We start from the raw sequence: 18,989 nt of genomic DNA on the forward strand, positions 1-18,989 counted from the left end.
GGGACACCTCCCACCAGCCCAGGTTGCTCCAAGCCCCCTCCAACCTGGCCTTGAACCCCTCCAGGGATGGGGCAGCCACAGCTTCTCTGGGCAACCTGGGCCAGGCTCTCACCACCCTCACAGCAAAGAATTACTTCCTAAACTCTAATATTAATCTACCCTCTTCCAGTTTGAAGCCATTACCCCTCGTCTTTATGTGCAGAGGAAATAATGACTGAGTGTGGGAGAGTCTTAAGGAAAAGATGGGGAGGTCTCTGCTGCCTCCAGCGCACCCCAAATCACTAGGCTTTGGGCAAGTCATGGGGTTTGGGTTGGGGAAGGAGTCCAAGACCTGGGATTTGAAGACAGGAGAAAGCAGGGGTGGCTGCTGAGGTGTCCTGTCCCCCTCTACACCCCTGGGTGCTGAGCCCCCACCTCCACCTCCTGCTGCCCCCACAGCCTTCCCTGATCCTCACTGTCCCCCCAAATTCATACCCACACCCCTAAGACCAGCCCCTCTTTCCAAGCTGCCAATGCTCTTTTGCAAGACGAAGGTTGCTTTAAAGACGCTTTTGTGGGGAAAAGCAATAAATGCAATTTGCTGGGAAGGAATTTGTGACCGCGGATGAAGTTTGAGAACCCGGGGACTGACTCAAGCAGATTTGCCGAACAACTCCATTTACGTGCTGTTTGTGCATTCCTGTTTCAAAAGTCAGCCTACGCGGATCCCTCCAGATACGCCTTGCCAAAATACTTGAGACTGCTCCAAGGGAACGATCTCGACTCTTGCAGGTGGGTTATGGACCCCCCGAGAGGTGCCGGAGGTGTCAGGGAGTTCACTAATTACGCCTCATTATGGCGTGTAGAGGAAGGATGCTCTCAGCACGGCGAGTCGGGGTGCTTTAGCGGGACACCTCTTCAGGCACCTCCTGACCTGGGCAAGGTGAACGGGGATGGGGAGAGCGTTCATTTCAACCTTCTGGAGTTACATTTTGCTGCCGAAATCGGTTGGGAGCAAAGCTGCCCTTTTTTGGGGGGCTTTTCAGCGTTTTCCGTAATGATTTCCCCGCGACTCCGGACCCCTGCGACTCGGCCAGTTAGTTTCAACAAAGACAACTTTTATTATCTTACGGAAAAGCCTGGATGTGCTGGCATGTTGTGCTTGCTGCATACACGTTTTCGAGCGTTAGTCATGCCATAACATCTGCTTTTTATTGGTAATTACACTATCCCCATTTTAATAAGAGGTAATTCTTAAATTTCTCATAAAATATATATGACTCCAGGGAAAGAAGGTGAAAGGTTTTGCAAGCCTCTCACAGCCGCAGGACCAAAATGAGTGGAAATAAATCCTTTCTGAGCACAACTTGTCCAGCCACTCACGACAGCGCGTCCAGGGATGGCTGTGGGACTCGCCGGCCCTGTTTCTCCTAATTGTTCATGCTCTGCAGAACAGACCTGCAAAGTCTGTGCACCTCGGCCCTTCTGGGTGCTATTAATGTGCTCAAAAGTGGGGACCTGCTCCTAAAACCACACGTACAAGGCCACCCCCTCCTGGGTGTAACTCGACTGGAATCAGCGTGAAGGGGGTTCTGCGAGATCAGGTCCGAACTGGGGAACAGTAAAAGTTTGTAGGCTGTTTCCAAGTGTTTTAGGCACTTTAGAATTGCAAATAGGTGTCCGGATTAATGGACCGTAGCTTGTTTGCGTTCATATTTATGGTAGAGTCGGTTTAAACTGGGGTTGAAATAGTGTGCCTGAAAAATGAGTAACACCTGAAGTGGAAGACCAATATCCAGATAAAGCATCAAAAGAAAATGCTTCTGGGGCTCCATTAAAAGCTTCCAGTTTCTTATTCCCCACCGTCTCTCTGTAGGTAAGTCCTGCTGCCTCTTTGGCAATGTGAGAGTGGGGCTCTGTGATTCCACAGCACGTTTCCAGGGATTTTTTTTAGCGATTCTGGACAAGGCAGTGACAAATGACACTTTTGCAAGGTCATCCCTAAATCTTTGAAACCCAGGGAGCTTTTTCAGTGGCTCCTGCCATTCGGTGAATGCCAGCAGCCAAGCCCATATGGAGCATTGTGTGCTGAGCTCATTGTTGATGCAAATGCACACAACTAGTTTTGATTAAGAACAAAATGCAGAATTGACTCAAACTGCTTTTTTTTTTTTGTGTGTGTTTGAAAAGCTTCAAGCCTCTCATTATCATCAGGGTTTCTTTCAGGGCAGGAAATTGGAATCTCCATAAAATAATGCTGAAAGCCACAGGGCGAAGTCAAAGAACATTTACGTTCCTAACGAATGGAAGGATAAACATGCAAAACAAATTTGGGGACACTCAGCGAAACATTTTGGGGGCATGTTATGGCATGTGGATTGTTTAAACTATTCAATATATATTAAGCAGCCACATACACGAATGGCAGAAGGGCAAAGCAGCGGGTTTAAGAGTAAGAGTTACTTTGCAGAGTAACTCATAGCTGTTCAGTATGTGATTATTGCATCCGATAGCCAAGGAGGGGTTGTGTTGCAGCGTGCCTGGACTGCGTGGTTTTCATGTGAACAAGGAGCTCGTTCCAGGGCAGAAGAAGGTCCCACGGCAGCGTTTGTAGCCCTGAGGTCACTGAGGTGGGATCAAAAAGTTTGTGGATAACCTCAGGGCTGCTCTGCTGAGTTTGGAAAGGCTGGTGCTTGGAGGGACTCGCAGCCAGCACGGATGGTGGTCCGGCACCGCTTCCCATCCTCGGGATGTCCTGGCTGATCAGAAAGTCCTCGTGCCAAGGGAAACTGGAAAGTGGCAACCTCAGCCTTCGCTCTTTCAACACCCGGATGAATCTGGCGAGAGAGTTCCTTCACTTTTATGGGGGTTTAATCATGGCCAGGGCTGGCAGTCTTCCTTACAAAGAAGGGGTGCAAGACGGGGCTACTCTGCGTATGATACTGCAGGGGGGGGTTGTGCTTTCTGGGAGAAAAGAAATAAAAGGAAGGACATTTTTGCCAAGGATGACATTAAAAAGCTGTATTGCAAAGACAAGCTCTCCAAAATTAGAAAACTGGGGAATTGAATCTGCTTTGTCCCTATTTCTCTGCATGCCTCGTCGTGCAGATTTCAATAACAAAACCGGCTCCTGTCTCCTTGTGTTGTCTGCCTGTGCCTTGCCAGGTCTTCAGCGAGCCGTGGCACGCAGAGTTCAGGTTCATTCCGTGTGTCTGGAGAGGAGGAGAACTGTTTTCAAGGCACTGAGGCACTGTCTTGCAGAGGATGAACTACCTGTGAGCAGGTGAGGGTCCAGCAAGTGGGTGGCCGTCGCTTTACTCTGCTACCAGGTGGCATTACTGGGAAATAAATTGTCTTTGAGACAGATACTTATAAGCAGTTGTTGTTTCCAGAAATATCTTATAAGTAAGGAAACAAAAGAAATCTTAAAATCTATTAAAAACCTAAAAGCAATTAATGTGAGGGAGATTAATGTGGATGATTGCTGTGCGTTGTCTTCACAGCAAATGTTTAACATGTTCACTTGTACCACCTCAAACAAACCAGTGAAACCATCGTCCCAAACAACACACAAACTACTCCTTTAGCTTGATGATTCAAACAGCAGCTCCCAGCCTCTCGAGCTGTGGACTCCTGGAGTATCAGCAGTGGTCAGGGAGCAGGGATAATCCTAGAGACACAGGAATTTTCCTATAGAGAACAGTCCCACCATGTGGGAGTTGGTGACATGGTGTTGGGGAAGCCTTGCGGAGGAAAGAGAAAAGAACAGGATGGGAAAAAATAAGGCAGATTTCATGGTGAATTGGAAAAAAAACCTTGTGGTGGATTGGAAAAGTACTGGAAAATATATTTTCTTTTGGTTGTTCCACCTCAAAAATCCGTATCTGTGCAGGACAAGACCAAATGGGGAAAAAGTATTTTTGTTCCACCTCAAATAATCCGTTTCTGGGCAGGACAAGACCAAATGGGGAAAAAGTATTACAGCTAGAAACATCTAAGAACCAGAAGAAGCCTAAAGCAGAGTGAAGAGAGGGAGGATACGTTGGGGATTGGCACCATAAGGTTTTCTTAAAACAAATCTATCTCTGCCTTCGCACTGGTAGGTGGTAGTGGAAAGAAAACTCATTGTGTTTAAAAAACAGGTCATCTTCAAGAAACATCACGTAAACCTTCAGTAGACATGAGCAAATAGCCCTCGGGGAGTCATTTATCTTTGCTGTCAAGAGGAAAATTAAGACTCCAGGGGACACAGAGGCTGGGTTTGATGGATGCTTGCAGCAGAAGGCAAGTGGGTCAGCATTCCTGTCCACCACGAAATCGGGTTCTTTCCCTGGAGAAAAGTGACTGTATCAAGTGTACACCTGTGGGGCGGATGGGAAGATAAATGGTGGAAAGTCCCTAAAATGATAAGTGTCTCTTCTTGTTTGATATTGACAGGAATAACCTTGCTTTAGAAAGATGAAATGCATCACCACGAGCTGGGGGCTGGTTATTGCTGCCTGAGCATCTTTGTGGGCAGAGCATGGTTAGTGGCTACATCTGAATTAGCTCTAGTGAGCAGATCTGAGAATTGGGTGTCCATACTGGATATTTTCAGGGGCAGTTAGTCCTGATACTGACTGCTTATTAGTGGCCCATGCATTTAGGTGAGCTGGAGCACATCATCTGGTCTCATGTCCTCCAAAAGCCACCCCAACTCATGTGCTGTGGCACCACTCCACACACTGATTTACCATACCATCTGCATTAGCTTTAGTGGCTCCATCTGCATTAGCTCTAGTGAGCAGATCTGAGAATTGGGTGTCCATACTGGATATTTTCAGGGGCAGTTAGTCCTGATACTGACTGCTTATTAGTGGCCCATGCATTTAGGTGAGCTGGAGCACATCATCTGGTCTCATGTCCTCCAAAAGCCACCCCAACTCATGTGCTGTGGCACCACTCCACACACTGATTTACCATAAGTGCCAATGTTTGGGATATTTGCTTCAAAATTTCTGATCCTGATGATTTACATCCTTATGGAAATTCACATGGATACATTACCTGTTGGTTAGGAGACCATTCCTATGATGGACAATGCCGTGTAGCTCTGCAACCCCCAGACCATACTGTGTAAGATCCAGCCCTGAAAAAGGAAGAGAAAAGGCAGTTTGTGTTACAGTCAAAATCCAAGAAAATATTGCCCCTTGTATATCCTTGGAGCTCTTCTAGATCAAATACCTCGCCATCCTCTTAAAACACACACAGGGAGCAGATACCTGCTGATTAATAGCCTGGATCCAATTTAGTGGACAGACACACCCCACTCAGCTGTGCAATATATATTTCTACTTGAAAATAAAATCTGACTCTTATAAGCAACCTATTTCGGTCAGAGAGGTTATGGTGAGCCACGCCACTAGTTTTACTGATTTTTTTTTTCTGTTTTCCAATCAGATTTATTTCAGCCATAAAACATAGAATCTGGTGATTAATGTTCAGCAGATTTCAGCCGAGCAATATGTGATCTTGGGTTACTAATATATTATTAAAAAAAAAACAAACCAAGGAAAAAACCTTTTCTGATAATATTTCAATATTGATAACTGCCAATGCTGGAAAAAAGCTGCAGACAGGCTCCAAGTCTTGAGGTCATCTTAAATAATATTTCAACTTTTAAATTAAATTAGAGTTTCTTCATCTACTTTTTCAGTTCAGGCACTGAGGATGTACCGAAGTCTTTAAACTTACTTTTCCTGCAGTTCTCACATAATCATGGGCTGCAGGAGGGGGGAAAGCACCACATGTAATGAGACGTACTAGTAAGCTGCAGAGTTTGGCAAGCACAGAGGTCTCTAAAGAGACTCAAGGTGTTTATAGACATTTCAGCCACGATAGATCTTAAGGACTAGGCTTTAAATTCTCAGCACCTGCAGCCGTTTCTGAGCAGGTAGAGAAAAAAAGGTACCAGTAACACAGGGGCAGGACTGGAAAGAATTGCCTGGACCCTCAGAACAGTCCCTGAACACAGCAGTCATGGAATCATAGAATGAGTTGGAAGGGACCTTAAAGATCATCCAGCTCCAACCCTCCTACCATGGCAGGGACACCTCCCACTAGACCAGGTTGCTCAACCTAATCTTGAAGCCCCATCCAGTCACCTCCATCAGCTAGGACCCAGGAAGGGATGAGCCCCTACTTGGCAGCAAATCTCATTGTTACAGTGTCCTCTTAGAAATATATTAAATTTCCATTGTATTCTGTGACATCCCTCCCTGGAAGGGGAGGAAGAAAGGAAAACACTCTTTGGGCTGCCAGCCCCATCGCCACCTCCATGCCCATGTGGCAGTGATGGGTGGTTCATACCTGATGGTGCAGTTAACCCTTCAACTTAGTTCAGGGCATGTGTTCTTCATGTGGTGTCTGTGAGAGTTTCCTATCAGGGAACGATTCAGGGGTGCAGCAGTTCTCCAGCTTTGCATTCGCTCAAGCTTCAGCTCAGTTGCCTCTGGCCAACTTTTCACGGTGCAGCTGCAAAACAAGTCTAGAAATGCAATTTTGGTGTAAGTCTGAGACCATAGTTTCAACGCTGTGGGTTTTCAACACGGGTGCCTGGTCCATAATCACTCTTTATTGCAGCAGCAGCTGCGGGCAGCTGTGCTCCTCCAAAAAAATGGGTGAAAAGAAGGTCTTTGCCCTTTGGTGCTGGTCCCCAGTGCCAGGTTGTCCCTCCCAGCACAGCAGGCTCGGCCGGAGGAGCGAGGGAGGCTGGTCCCAGCAGGACGGGCAAGGGGAGGGAGGTGGATGCGGCGTGTCCAGGAAGCACATTCCCGGGACATGACGGCACATCCCGGGGGAGCCTGGGGGCTGCACTTGTGCTGGGAAGGAAGGACTGGGCTTGCTTTCAGGCTCCCCTTCTCGCTCGGGAGCAGAGCTCCAAACACATTTTCTAAAAGCCGCTTCTGTGTTTTTTCCCAAATTCCCTTCTCAATACTTCCGCTACGATTCTCAAGGAAAAAATAATGGGTAAGCAAGGGTGAGCCCTGCAAACTGCTGGGAGCTCGTGGCATGGCCAGGACCCCCACCTACCTCACTCCCTCCATGTGTGCGCCCACATCTCCCCACGTTGGGGGAAAACCTCAATGGAGAAGGGATGTTCTGTCCCACAGCAGCTAACAAGGGCTCCCCAGCGAGCCACGGTGTTCCCAGCCACCAGGCTAACACATGAAATAAAACTCTGTTAACTAAGGAGGATGTGTCCAGCTGCAGCCTCACCGCAGTCCCAGCCCATGGGAGATGGAAAGGAGACGATGTGGGTCAGCTGAACACCCATAGGGCTGGGTTCTCACATTCCCAACAGGTTCATGGTCACTATTCCATTGAGGCAGGTACCTCAGGACCTGAATATCCAGTCTCATTTTATCTGGACATGCTCTGTCCAAAGGTGTGCTCACTTTTGGCTGAAAAGATACTTTATGGGAAGGAATCAAGTCCACCCAGACAACACTCAGGTGAAATTTGAATTCACCTTCCACGGCCTCCTTGCACTAGAAACCTGATTTCAATAGTCACACTTAAACAATCCAAGACTAATAAAATCTGCCGTTTGCTGTTCTCCACTGAGCTCCACTGGGCAGCACAACTGAACTCTTGAAAATTATGAAAACAAGATCAATTATTTTTAAGTCACAGATACATCTGAATAGATATTAAAAGCAAATGACAACTGTGGGAGGGAGCCAAGGCAGAGCAGGATCATGCCAGAAGTGAGATTTGGAAATACACCTTCTAAATCGATGGAGTCTCCCCTGTGACAATGTTCTTGCCAGCTTGTAGTGGAGCTCTGAGCCTGGAATTTGCTCTGAGGGAGCTGTGGTTGAATTTCTTTTTGTCACTGTTGTTTTGTAATGCCATAATAAGTGTTGGTGAATTTGCAAATCATAAAAGCATGGACCATGGGTGGGTGCTTTCGTCCAAGGGCTAGAACAAACATTTTTGGTGTCAGCCCATTCCAGAGAGATTTTCAGTGTTACAAATTAAAAACAAAACAAAAAAAAAATTAGAAAAAGCCAAACAAGCAACAGCTGTTTGGAACTGGGCCCTACACCCAAAGTATATAAACGGTGTTCAGACAAATGCTTGGAGACGGTGACAAGAAAATGCTCAGCACAAGAAATCCAGGGTGATTTCTAGCCATTCGGCTCACAGGAAGCTGATTTTTGTCCAGCCACAAGAAATCAGCCATTCTCAGTGACAGGAGACTCTTTGATGACACAGCCACTGCCACATCTACCTGGTGGGCTGGACTGGATGGAGCCCCTGGTGACAATGGGTGGCAGCTTCAGGACACGTCCCTGGGATGGTCCCAGCCTTGCACAGCAGATTAGAAAACACGTAAATCGTCGGAATTAGGAAGCTGTCCATAGAAATTTTAACATTGGGGATAACAAAGCAGAGATGGTAAGAGAATAAATATCAAAAGAAAACAGCAGTGCTGGCCACCCATTGATGGCCTCCTGTCAGGGGACCGTAGACAGATGTACTCTCCAAGTTGAATTATGAGTATTAGTTTGTCTGGAAAGGTATTTGCCCTTTGGACAGCCATATTTGTGTTTTGAGCTTCAGAAACATAAATTACAGTCATTTAAACCCCAGGCTTACATTTTACTTCAATGACGTAAATGAGTTCCCAACTTTCAAAGGCCAGCTGTCCCTTACAGCAAGAGGTAGCAATTATATAAAATTCTTTTATTGCGCGGAGGTATTTTCAGTCCTTTAAGTTTATGTGCCCCAGGTGAAGCAATATAAACAAACTATAGCTGTCACAATTGTGTTAATAATGGAAACTGCATTTGGGAAGTTTTAGGGATAAAACCTATAACTTTATACTGCTAAGGTGCCAAACCTTTCCAATGTGAAACAGAAGTGCAGCTGTGTAAGGCACCAAGAAAGGTTTCTAAAAAGCCAACATTCACAGACTCTTTAGGTACATAAAGGCGGTTGCTTCCCAGCCCCGAACATTAATAAGAATTGCTGGGAAAAATAACATTAAAAATACATTCAAATGGCTCTGGGTTTTTGGTAAACTTCAGATACACAGAGTTAAATCCAACCCTAATCCAGCCTCGCTGAAATCCATATTTTACAGATGTGCCTGTGTTCATGGCTGATGGCAGCAATGAAATGCATGGAGATGCCAGACAGTCCAGCCTGGCTCTAGGCTCAGGGAATTACTCCATCAGCCCCAGTGCTGGAGTTTTCCATTGTGGATTTGTAATCCCTTGCCCTAAACTTCAAAAACAGACCAGGCAAAGCAACCGATCGCAACAGTGCAGGTAGTTGGGTTTGTTGTTTGTTTTTTTCCAACCCCAGTAGATGAATAAAGAAATGTCACTACCTTAAAATAACTGTTTAAAGGTTCAAAGCCAACAAAAAACACATCAAAAAGTAGCAGTGTGCCTATGGATGGCTCTAATTTGCTGCCCTGTCCACCCTGAGAGCAGCTGAAAGCACACTGTGTTCCCAGCTGTGCCCACACCTGGAGCTGAGTTTATTCTACTTCCCAGCTTTTCATTCATTTTTGTACAACACTGACCTACTGAGCTACATGGGAGACAATAATTCTTCTCCGTGGCCATTTTTAGAACCAGTTTTTGTTCTACATTCAGAAATAGTGCTTTCCTTTCACCCTTGTTCAGGCAGAATGTGGGAAAATTGGGCCTCCTAAATCAATGGCCACCACCACGCCGGAGAGCTGGAGCCAACCCGCCTGCTCCAAGGGGCCATGCATCACAGCGAGATCTCAGCTGAGCCAGCAATGCCGACCACTTGCTTTGGCAAACAAAGGGATGGAGATGGTCCAGGAATGGTTCACAGTCAGGAATTCACCATAGCTCTTTCACTCTGCCATGGGATGGAGCAGAACTTGCAAGCCCTGGTCACAAAGAAGAGATATGAAGCCTCCTGGTGAAAGCATCATTGAAACCAATAGCTTTTGAGTGCTACAGTCGTAGTTCTGACATGTTTTTATGAAAGACCTTTTGCAACGTGCGAAATGCAACATTTTTTTCCTAGGAAAAGCAAAAAAAACCAAACCCAAACCCAAACATTTAGCCATTTAGTTTGATTTACGGACCAAAAACCCAAATGCGCTCACATCTGGAGAACTGAGTTCACATCAGGACGGGCTTCCAAGCTCTTCTCTCCTGTCAACTTCCCTACACTCTCTGCTGACACCTGCAGAGAGAGCTAGTTTTTGACACAACTTTTTCGGACCTCATCCCATGAAAACACCAGGGCAGTTACTGTAAGGCAGGCTTCCAGCAAGGCAAGGGAAAGGTTTCGGGGCAGGGAAGAGTTTGGATGCAGTTCACGTCTCTTGCTTGGTGAACTGACAAGGGGGAGAATCAAACTTCAAAGGCTTCCATTGCACAGCTGATGACATTTGGGAAGAAAAGGAAAATTGTTGCTTTTTTGGGAGATTTACAAATACCATCCGTGTCCATGGGTGTAATTTTCCATTAGGAAGGAGAATTTCAGAAGCAACACATGGACCATGCGGTAAAGAAGTTACCATAGCAACCAGCCTCCTAAAAATCCCTCTATATGTATAGAGAAATCAAATGCATGTAATAATTATGGCTGCATGTCTAAAGTCATTTATAAGTCCCATCTTCCTAGCATTTTTTTGTCTATTAAAAGTCTAATTCATGCTTCAAACATCGGCTTACTCTGCTGCCTCTCGAACCTGAATACATTTTGCCACTGGAAGTCAAAAGCATCGTAACTGACAGTCACTGACAACAAAGTGAAATCTAATTTAGCTAATTCAAAATATATGCTATAAGCATAAAAGAATGGTTAGGGGACCAGAATGAATTAAACTCTGGGAATGCAGCTGAGAAGACATTTAAGTTCAGAAAATGTTAGCTGTTAAAAATAAACAGATGAAGGGGTGTGAATGTCAGAAATATGTTTCAAAAGAGGGGTGTTTTACCAGGGCTGGAGGGGATTTGGGGGGTTACAGTCCTCCCTCCCTTCTGCGCTGTGATTGCTGTGCAAGGACAGACAGGACCTCTCCCCACAGCCCCATGCTCCCATCACAGTGGGCTCAGGGACACACGCTTCTCCTGCTCTACTTTTTTGCAATCTCTGAAGGCATCTTAAAAGATTTCGTGGCTTGACACAGCCTTTTTTTCATATTTCTCTGTGCTCTGGCATTAGGAACCAGCAATCCTCATTGTTGCCTGCTGGACGCTCTGGGAATTTAGCAAAGATGGATTTCCTAGATGGAAAACAAACCCTCAGCTGCTGAGAGGAGATGGGGCTATGGAGTCGGTGCCAAGAGAAGACCTCTCCTGACACAACTGGTGGTGGGATGGGAGGCCATTGGGTGCTTCAGTGTTGTCTTCCAGAACTCGTTTCAGAAGATGCTGCAAGGAGACAACCTTTCACCCTTTCCCCTGGAGCACCATTATGCCTTCTTGCCTGGCCTGAACGGGGAGCATTAATCATTAATTAAATTTAAATTTTACAGGCTGATGTCACGGTCTTCAAGCTGACAATCCTGAACGCTGAGATCAGTCTCAGCACCCAGAAGCCTCAGGAGGGGTTCAGGTCCCATCTTGATTTATCTTCAGCCAGGAAACGAATCAACTAAACGCATAACGAATGAACAGACTCTCCCTGTCTACCAGAAGGACTCTCAGTGAGCTTCAGCACAGCTTCGTCTGTTAAAACCATGTTTTCATCACACCTGGCTCTTGTTACGGCAGGTGGGAGCTGTCTCTGAGCCATGCTGTGCCAAAACCTGCATACCTGTTTTGGGGATGCTGCAGCCCCGCTGTACAAACAAGGCTGCTGCCTTCACAGGAGCTGAGGGTCCGAGAAACCTGCACTCCCGTTTCGGGGACGCTGCCGTTTGTACCCGGTGTACAAACAAGACTGCTGCCTTCACAGGAGCTGAGGGTCCGAGGAAGAGATTCACCTCCTTTACAGAGCAAACAATTTGAAATTCTGGGTACCTGCTCATGGCTGGGATGTTTCACAGCCCCCAATGCCCCCCACTGCCGGTCCCCTCCTGGCTCCGAGCATCGGCTGCCGCAAATTTGAAATTCTGGGTTCCTGCTAATGGCTGGGACGTTTCACAGCCCTCCCTACCCCCGACTGCCGGTCCCCTCCTGGCTCCGAGCATCGGCTGCCGCAGACTCCGTGCCAGAGGAGCTGAAACGCAGCCTCTGACAGGCTCTGTGCACGTTGCCTCCACTTCCATCCTTTCAAAGCCCTTCCAACTGCTCATTCTTTCACTTTCTCAAAGCGACGTGAGCAGCCGGGGAGAAGATTGGGAAGGGTGAGGTCCTGCAGATGTCCCTTCTGAGGGAATGCACCGCTAATGCTCTTAAACGGACATTTATCCTGCGCTGAACGTTGACAGAAAGTTAATAAAATCACATTTCTAAGCCCCTCAAGCACTTGTTCTTGATGAGAGTTATTTCCATCGCAAGCTTTAGCTCTCTCCCTCTGGCTAATTTGCGGCAAAGTCGCTCAAGAAAAGACTGAGCTGTGATCCTTCTTACCTAAGCAAAGATGTATTTGTTCTCCCCGAGTGGAAATCAGTGCTGTTAGAGAGCCAGAAAATGACCTTGGCTGGACTTAAATCCTTTCTTTAGTGTGAATGGGTATAAAATCAGCTTTGCTCAAATGTCATTTCACTCTTCAGTTGCACAGACGCTTGATTCCACCTTGTTCAACCAGAAAATAAGAGGCATCTTGGGGGCTGAAAGGCAGTACCTGTTTTCTGCAATGCCTCGTGGGACGGTGACACTTCCCTTCTGCCTGCCACAGGGACCAGAAGTTTTCTGCCCAGATGAAAACTCACTGTTTTTTCTTGGTTTTGTTCTTCTGTTTAGGCAACAAGGGAGGTCCTGCTAAGCAATGAGGGTACGAAGTCCATGTTGCATCTGGATCACCCCGTACCTTGGCTGCTGGGGAGAAGGTTTCAGTGTCTTACACCCAGTGGGACATGCTGAGACTTACAGCTCCTGCCTGGGAGGGAAATGAGAGAGTCCCAAAGCTTGGTGGTCACAGGAAAGTTTTCCACCTTGCTGTGCTTGGTGCCCACCTCTGGCAGCCCTGGTGCCATCTCCTGCTGCCAGCCTCAGCCTCGCAGGGGTTGTCCTCCCAAGGCATGTGGTAGGGCAAGGCACCGTCCGCAGGGATGAAAACAGCTTGTTGCAACATTTTTTTTCTAGCTCACATTAAGTCATAAATGGCAAAACAGATGGCTTTTAGGAAACTTGGGCCCATGTTTGCATGCCATGGGAAGGCCACACTTGTCACTCGCAGGGGGATTATGGTTCCACCCTCGTTCCATGGAGAATGTGTGTTTTTATGGATGATACAAAGTGTGGTAATGCTTCTTTGAAATGGCCATTCTTTTTCTTTATAGGCATATAATATTCTATTTAGCGGCTGGACACATACTACTTTTTCTTAATACTTTGCCCATAAAAAATTCACTTAACACAGGGAACTCCACATGCCTTTAGGACTCTAACTGAGAAACACCAAGTCTGAATAGGGTAGGAACACAGCAGCATTTTAACGTCTGGCAACGACAACAAAGAGCCAGCAACAAGAAGGGGGTGATGAGCGATGTCTTAGGGCTGGGCATTTGAGTTCTTGCCCTGCTACAGGCTTCCTCCTTGATCTTGCATGATCAAGCCCCTCTTGGATATTCAGCTCGGCAGCTGTAAGAAGTAGAGATAAAAATGTCTATATCACTTATTTATTGTGAGAGAGAAACAATTTAGAGGCACAGAGATGCAGGAGCTGCACAGGTCCCTGTGACACAGAGCATACGGGGTGAAACAAGGGGGACCTTCTGCTTCTCAGAAGAAATTATTGTACGCACGGAATAAAAATGTCTATATCACTCATTTATTGTGAGAGATAAACAATTTAGAGGCACAGAGATGCAGGAGCTGCACAGGTCCCTGTGACACAGAGCATACGGGGTGAAACAAGGGGGACCTTCTGCTTCTCAGAAGAAATTATTGTACGCACGGAGACAAAGGATTTTTATAAACTCAGTCACCTAAAGATGAGCTCCATGATCTGCACGTAGCACGCCAAATGTGAGCTTTGAACATTGTGCCTGTGCTGCATATCCCCATTTCTCCTGCTGAAGGGACACGTGCCAAGCCTGATGCTGTGATCCGTGGGTTGTACGCCGAGAAAGCAGCGGGAGAAACCTGCTGCCTCCTCCTGACCTGCTGGGCAGAGTCTGTCCATCCTCAAAGCACAAGAGCCTGAGGGTCCAGACTTGCTGGCAGTATCAGGCTTCCTGGAGCTCATGGTGTGCTCATGTCTCTTCCCAAGTCAGTGCAACAACTTATGTCATCGCTTCTGGCTGCCGTTCAGGAAAGCATCTCTAGGAAAGGACTTACACTCCTTTGAAATGAGACTTACACACATGCTCAGGTGCCTCCTTGAGCAAAGATACGTCTGCACATGATGATAGCCAGAAGGTGGCAAAGAACAGGCAAGTTCCCTACAAGCTGGCACCTCGTCCTCCTCAGGCCAGCATCGTGGTGCCCCAGTTCCACAGATTTACCCCCTTGGGCTAGAAGAGAGGCCATTCATGGGACAAATTCCTGTGACCTTTCCAAAGCTCTCCCCAGGCTAGAGATGCCAGGCTTGAAAAAAGTCATTTGCCAAATGGTTTCTTAATGTTTGTGTCTTCGGGTGAAATTTGTCATGCTTTTAATTTATTACAGAAGAGAAGTGGAAACAGGGAAGGCTTTATGATTTTTAAATGTTCTAACATTTATTTCAGTGTTTCAGTTTTTATTACAATTATGTTTGTGGCAGAGGGAATTTCTCAAGACTAAGAGCTGATGTTGCTTTTAGCCAGTAATGCATTTTCAATTAGCGTCAGAGAATGCTAAAACTATCTTTTTGCTGCTTCAGAAGTGAAGAAAAGCCTCTGGCACGTAAGTGTGCAACACTGCCGTTCCCATTAGCTGTGAAAGGGTTCACATTGCTCAAGTACACCTTCCTTTTGCTATCCGTTTGCCTTTAGTGGGTCATGATTTTCCTCTGTTGATTTTCTCTCTGCAGGCTTCACCGTGAGCATCTTACAAAAGCCACTTAGCTCTTTTCAGGCTGGCGTGCGAGAAGAAATGTGTTCTTTTCACACTGTTCTCACCAGAAATGCTGAATATGCATCTCCTGCAAGAGCTATTTTCCTTTCCTGCAACCACATCCATGAATGCCATCTTCCCCGTTGGTGCAAATCAGCGTGGTTCCAGCAGTAGTACCAGTGGTGTGTAAACTGGTGTCATCAGATGGTCTGGATCTCATTTCAAGGCTCTGTGCTCTTCCATGTGACATCTGAACCACAAATAAAATGTTTAATAGAGTCAGTTATGATCCACGGATTTCCTACCTCGGCATTGTTAACAGCTTATATCCACTTCCAGCTTTATATGATACTGATTATAGCGGCGGAAGTCACACCATCCAGCGAGTTAGGTGACGTTGTGACTCTTCCTTGACCTCCACATCAGCACAAGGGTAGCAAACAAAATGGATTGTTTAGGTGCTCTTCTTCTACCATTGTGGTTGAAGTAAAATTCTTCCATGAATTTCAAGTCTCAAAAAATAAGTTGAAATGTTAAGTCCCGACAGAGGAAAGGTGCTTCTCTGCATTCTGGACACCGGTTACTAAATTCTTATGTTTTTCATCTCAAGAATATCTTCCTGATGCCGGAGGTGTGTGGCTGGGCTTGCGGTTGCCTTCCGTGGTGGCAGATGGAGCTCACACCTTGGCTGAGGTGGTGGTGGTGGGGAGGCTGTGCTGACCCCCCTGTCCCCCCGCAGATGTGTGCAGGGCTTTGATGTGGGAGATGCCGGGATGCAGCCAGCCCTGCCCGCCCCTTCCATCTGTGGAGCCGAGGCTCTGGGGAGCACGGATGTCAGACCTGGCCACACAACAGACGAGGGAACGGAAACCCACCAGTAAACAGCTTCTCCTTGCTGCTCTGTGATCACCTAGAGTATTTTGATCCCAGCTATTATAAGTTAAGATGTGACTATCTTAGATGAAGTGAACACATGTGGTGTTCTCAGAGACGCCCGATGCAGACACCACATCTTGATCAAATTAGGTAGGGCTCGGTGTCTGTACGTGGTGCATTAATACCCAAGCAGTAAGTTGGGAAGGAGCCTCCTGGACCGGGATGTGAACTTTGAGATGATCCTCTCTTGTGGTGCAGAGCCATCTGCTGCAATCTGTGTCCAGACACGTTGGATTTGCTAACATTTTTTTCCCCAGGCATGTGGATTGGGATAGATTGGATTTGCTAATGTTTTTTTTCCCCAGGCATGTGGATTGGGATAGATGGTAGGAAGTGAAAACATCAAAAGTCTTGCATCAGTCCCATCACATAGGTAAAGAAAATAGGGACTAACAGAGGAATAAAAAGAGCAGGGCGCTGAGGGCTGAATAGCCAGGAAAAGGAAAATAAGGATGAGGAAACTATTTCTCATCATGGCAGGAAGACAAATGGATTAATGTAAAAATGTAAGAAAGGCTCCAGTGGGCCAGACTGAAGGTTTAACTACGCTGGGAGCCTGTGGTCAGCTGTAGCCAACACTGCAAATCTAAGGATCACAGAGACCAGACTGCAGGAACACAGTAAGTGTATGCCCCCCAGTTTACTTTCCCAGGCTGCAGGCAGGGAAATATTTTTTTTTCATAGAATCATAGAATGGTCAGAGTTGGAAAGGACCTTAAAGATCATCGAGTTCCATCACCCCAATAAATTATTTGATTTCAAAACTCCACATCTGTTGCTCTGCTGTGTTCCTCTACTTCCTAAGAACATCTTGAGTCACTTCATGCAAAGACATGTTCAAAAGGGAGACTCACAGGTAGGACAACCTGGTACCCAGCCCCATAGAGTGGAGCACAGCGTGTCCAGGCTTCTTCATTCCCTTCATTCCCCATCACAGCAGGAGGGAGCTGAGGGGCTCGGGGACAGCAGCATTAGTCACCTCCATACCAAGGCCCTTGGAGCTCTTCTCTGTTTGTGAAATGTTGCGATGAGTGTTTGGTTTCTATTGGTGACATAAATCAATGTCACCGCCTTAGCGCTACTTTTCCAGAACAAAGAATTCCCAGAAAAGGGGAACCCCGCTGCTGGGTTGTATAATACAAATGTATGATCATGTTGGCCACATGCTATTTCCAACACTGGATATTTTTTTTCTCCAGGATACGACCAGGATGCTAATGAAAACAACACATGGAAGACCTCAGGATAAGCCCCAGTGTCTGCTGAAGCTCTGATCTGGGTCCTAGAGCAAACACAGATGCATCTAAAATAGTTATCGAAGAAAAACAACTTGTGACTCAAGAAGGAAAGTCTGTACGTGCCTCCAGACTAATGGCTGGTCTCGGCCATGGGATTAACTTCCAGACTTTGCGTATGAAGAAGCAACGTTTACTAAGAGGAAGGGGGGCTGAACGTCCAAGTGGCCACAAAGGGAGCGTAGCTGAATATTTCATTTAGCTTTTCGATGGGCAAATTTTGTACTGATCACAGGTGATGATTTACAAATATCCAGAAACAGGTTGAAGCAGACAGATAAGGAGGAAACAAGATTATCTTTTTTTAGCAATTCACTCAATGGAGAAACCAATGTCTGAGCCCAAGAACGCTGCAAGAAGAAATTTTAAAAGCAAATCCTCAACGTAGCAGAAATCTTCCAGCCCAGCTTCACGCTATTCAGTGTGCTGGGTGACACATCTATCACCACCTGCTCTGGCAGCATTCTCCCATTTCACAAACATGGGTTTAATTATATCTGTTGGGTTTGATTCCTGTAATTTTTCAGAGGAAAGCACTAAGGAACTATAAGTGGATCGGAAATTATTTGGTTGGGAGGTTGGGATTTTTTTTCTTCTTTTTCTTTATTTCTGTCTCAAAATATCTCTGGCATCATGTGAAGTACTTTTCCATTGACATTGGTCACTCAGTAAGTTCTTAGGAAATTTTGGTTTGCCTTGTGATATTTGCCAGTTTGCTCCATGGAACGCTATATTTTTGGGCAGGCTGTAGAAATACCCAAGAATTCACAACACAGATTTCAACATCTCCCAGTTGGAAGAATTTTGGAGTGACAGCAGATTTGTTTTCTAGTCTACACAGTGAGCTGAATCACCATCCCACAGCCAACATCTCCCTACCTTCAGCCTTGTTTCTGGTTAAATGCTGGAGCTGAAAGCCAGCCCAGGTGTAATCCTGCATTTCTTTGCACCAGGTCTGATGCATGTGGGGACACAGGACAAAGGCTGGTCCAAAAGCCAAGCTCAAATTGCCACAAAGCACATTAGGCACAGACTACCCTAAACTGGATAGGAAGTTATTTAGCTGAATAAAACTTTAAAAAAAATAAATTCATTGCTGGGTTGGGCCGTCTTTATTCTAATACAATTTATTTTATCTTTTACCTACTGGCAACTCCTGCTGTTCTGAGTTAATGCACGGAGCAGAGCACAGCCTCGTGAATTCTGATTTCTCTGAGTATATTTTTAACATTTTCCTGTTTCCCCTGAAACAAATGGTGTTGTAAGGGGGTTGCTGACTGGAGCAGCACCAGAGGTGGAATATTCCCAGATGTCCAGCATTTGGTCCCGTTTCCTCATCTGCATGAGCACTTCTGGGGATCACACCTCGTACCTCTCCAACGTGTCCTGTGCAGTGTCAGACCATCGGTGCCTAATTCACTGAATTTCCAAGAGCCCCAACACACTCTGGTGGTGGCTTAAAGGGAAATCAATGATCTTCACTCCAACACAGAAAAACAACTTTTAAGTGCTGTCCATCATTTATCCAAATACCTCGTTCCTGGCATTTGCCCAGGTGCCCTCCCTTGCCAAATAAAGCTCTTCTCCTCAAAGGCTGAGGCCGGTGATGAACCTGGATGTCTCTGTTTAAAGCAGATTATGGCTGTCACAAGCA

At 46.3% G+C, this 18,989-nt stretch overlaps 1 long non-coding RNA gene across 3 annotated transcripts in view; it reads left to right on the forward strand.

The window, feature by feature from the left end:
• Nucleotides 1–18,424, forward strand: part of LOC106891455 — a 57,285-nt gene extending 38,861 nt beyond the window's left edge. The window contains exons 1-3 of one of the 3 annotated variants that reach the window (XR_001412691.1): nucleotides 3,158–3,262; nucleotides 15,082–15,735; nucleotides 17,240–18,424. This is a non-coding gene — a long non-coding RNA (uncharacterized LOC106891455). Of the gene's footprint in view, nucleotides 1–3,157; nucleotides 3,263–15,081; nucleotides 15,736–17,239 lie in introns of those variants that run through there. The other 2 variants (XR_001412690.1, XR_001412692.1) reach the window with 2 other exon arrangements.
• Nucleotides 18,425–18,989: the final 565 nt, after the last annotated feature.

The sequence above is a fragment of the Calidris pugnax genome, unplaced genomic scaffold (genome assembly GCF_001431845.1).
Source record: "Calidris pugnax isolate Ruff unplaced genomic scaffold, ASM143184v1 scaffold27, whole genome shotgun sequence".
Taxonomy (NCBI): Eukaryota; Metazoa; Chordata; class Aves; order Charadriiformes; family Scolopacidae; genus Calidris; species Calidris pugnax.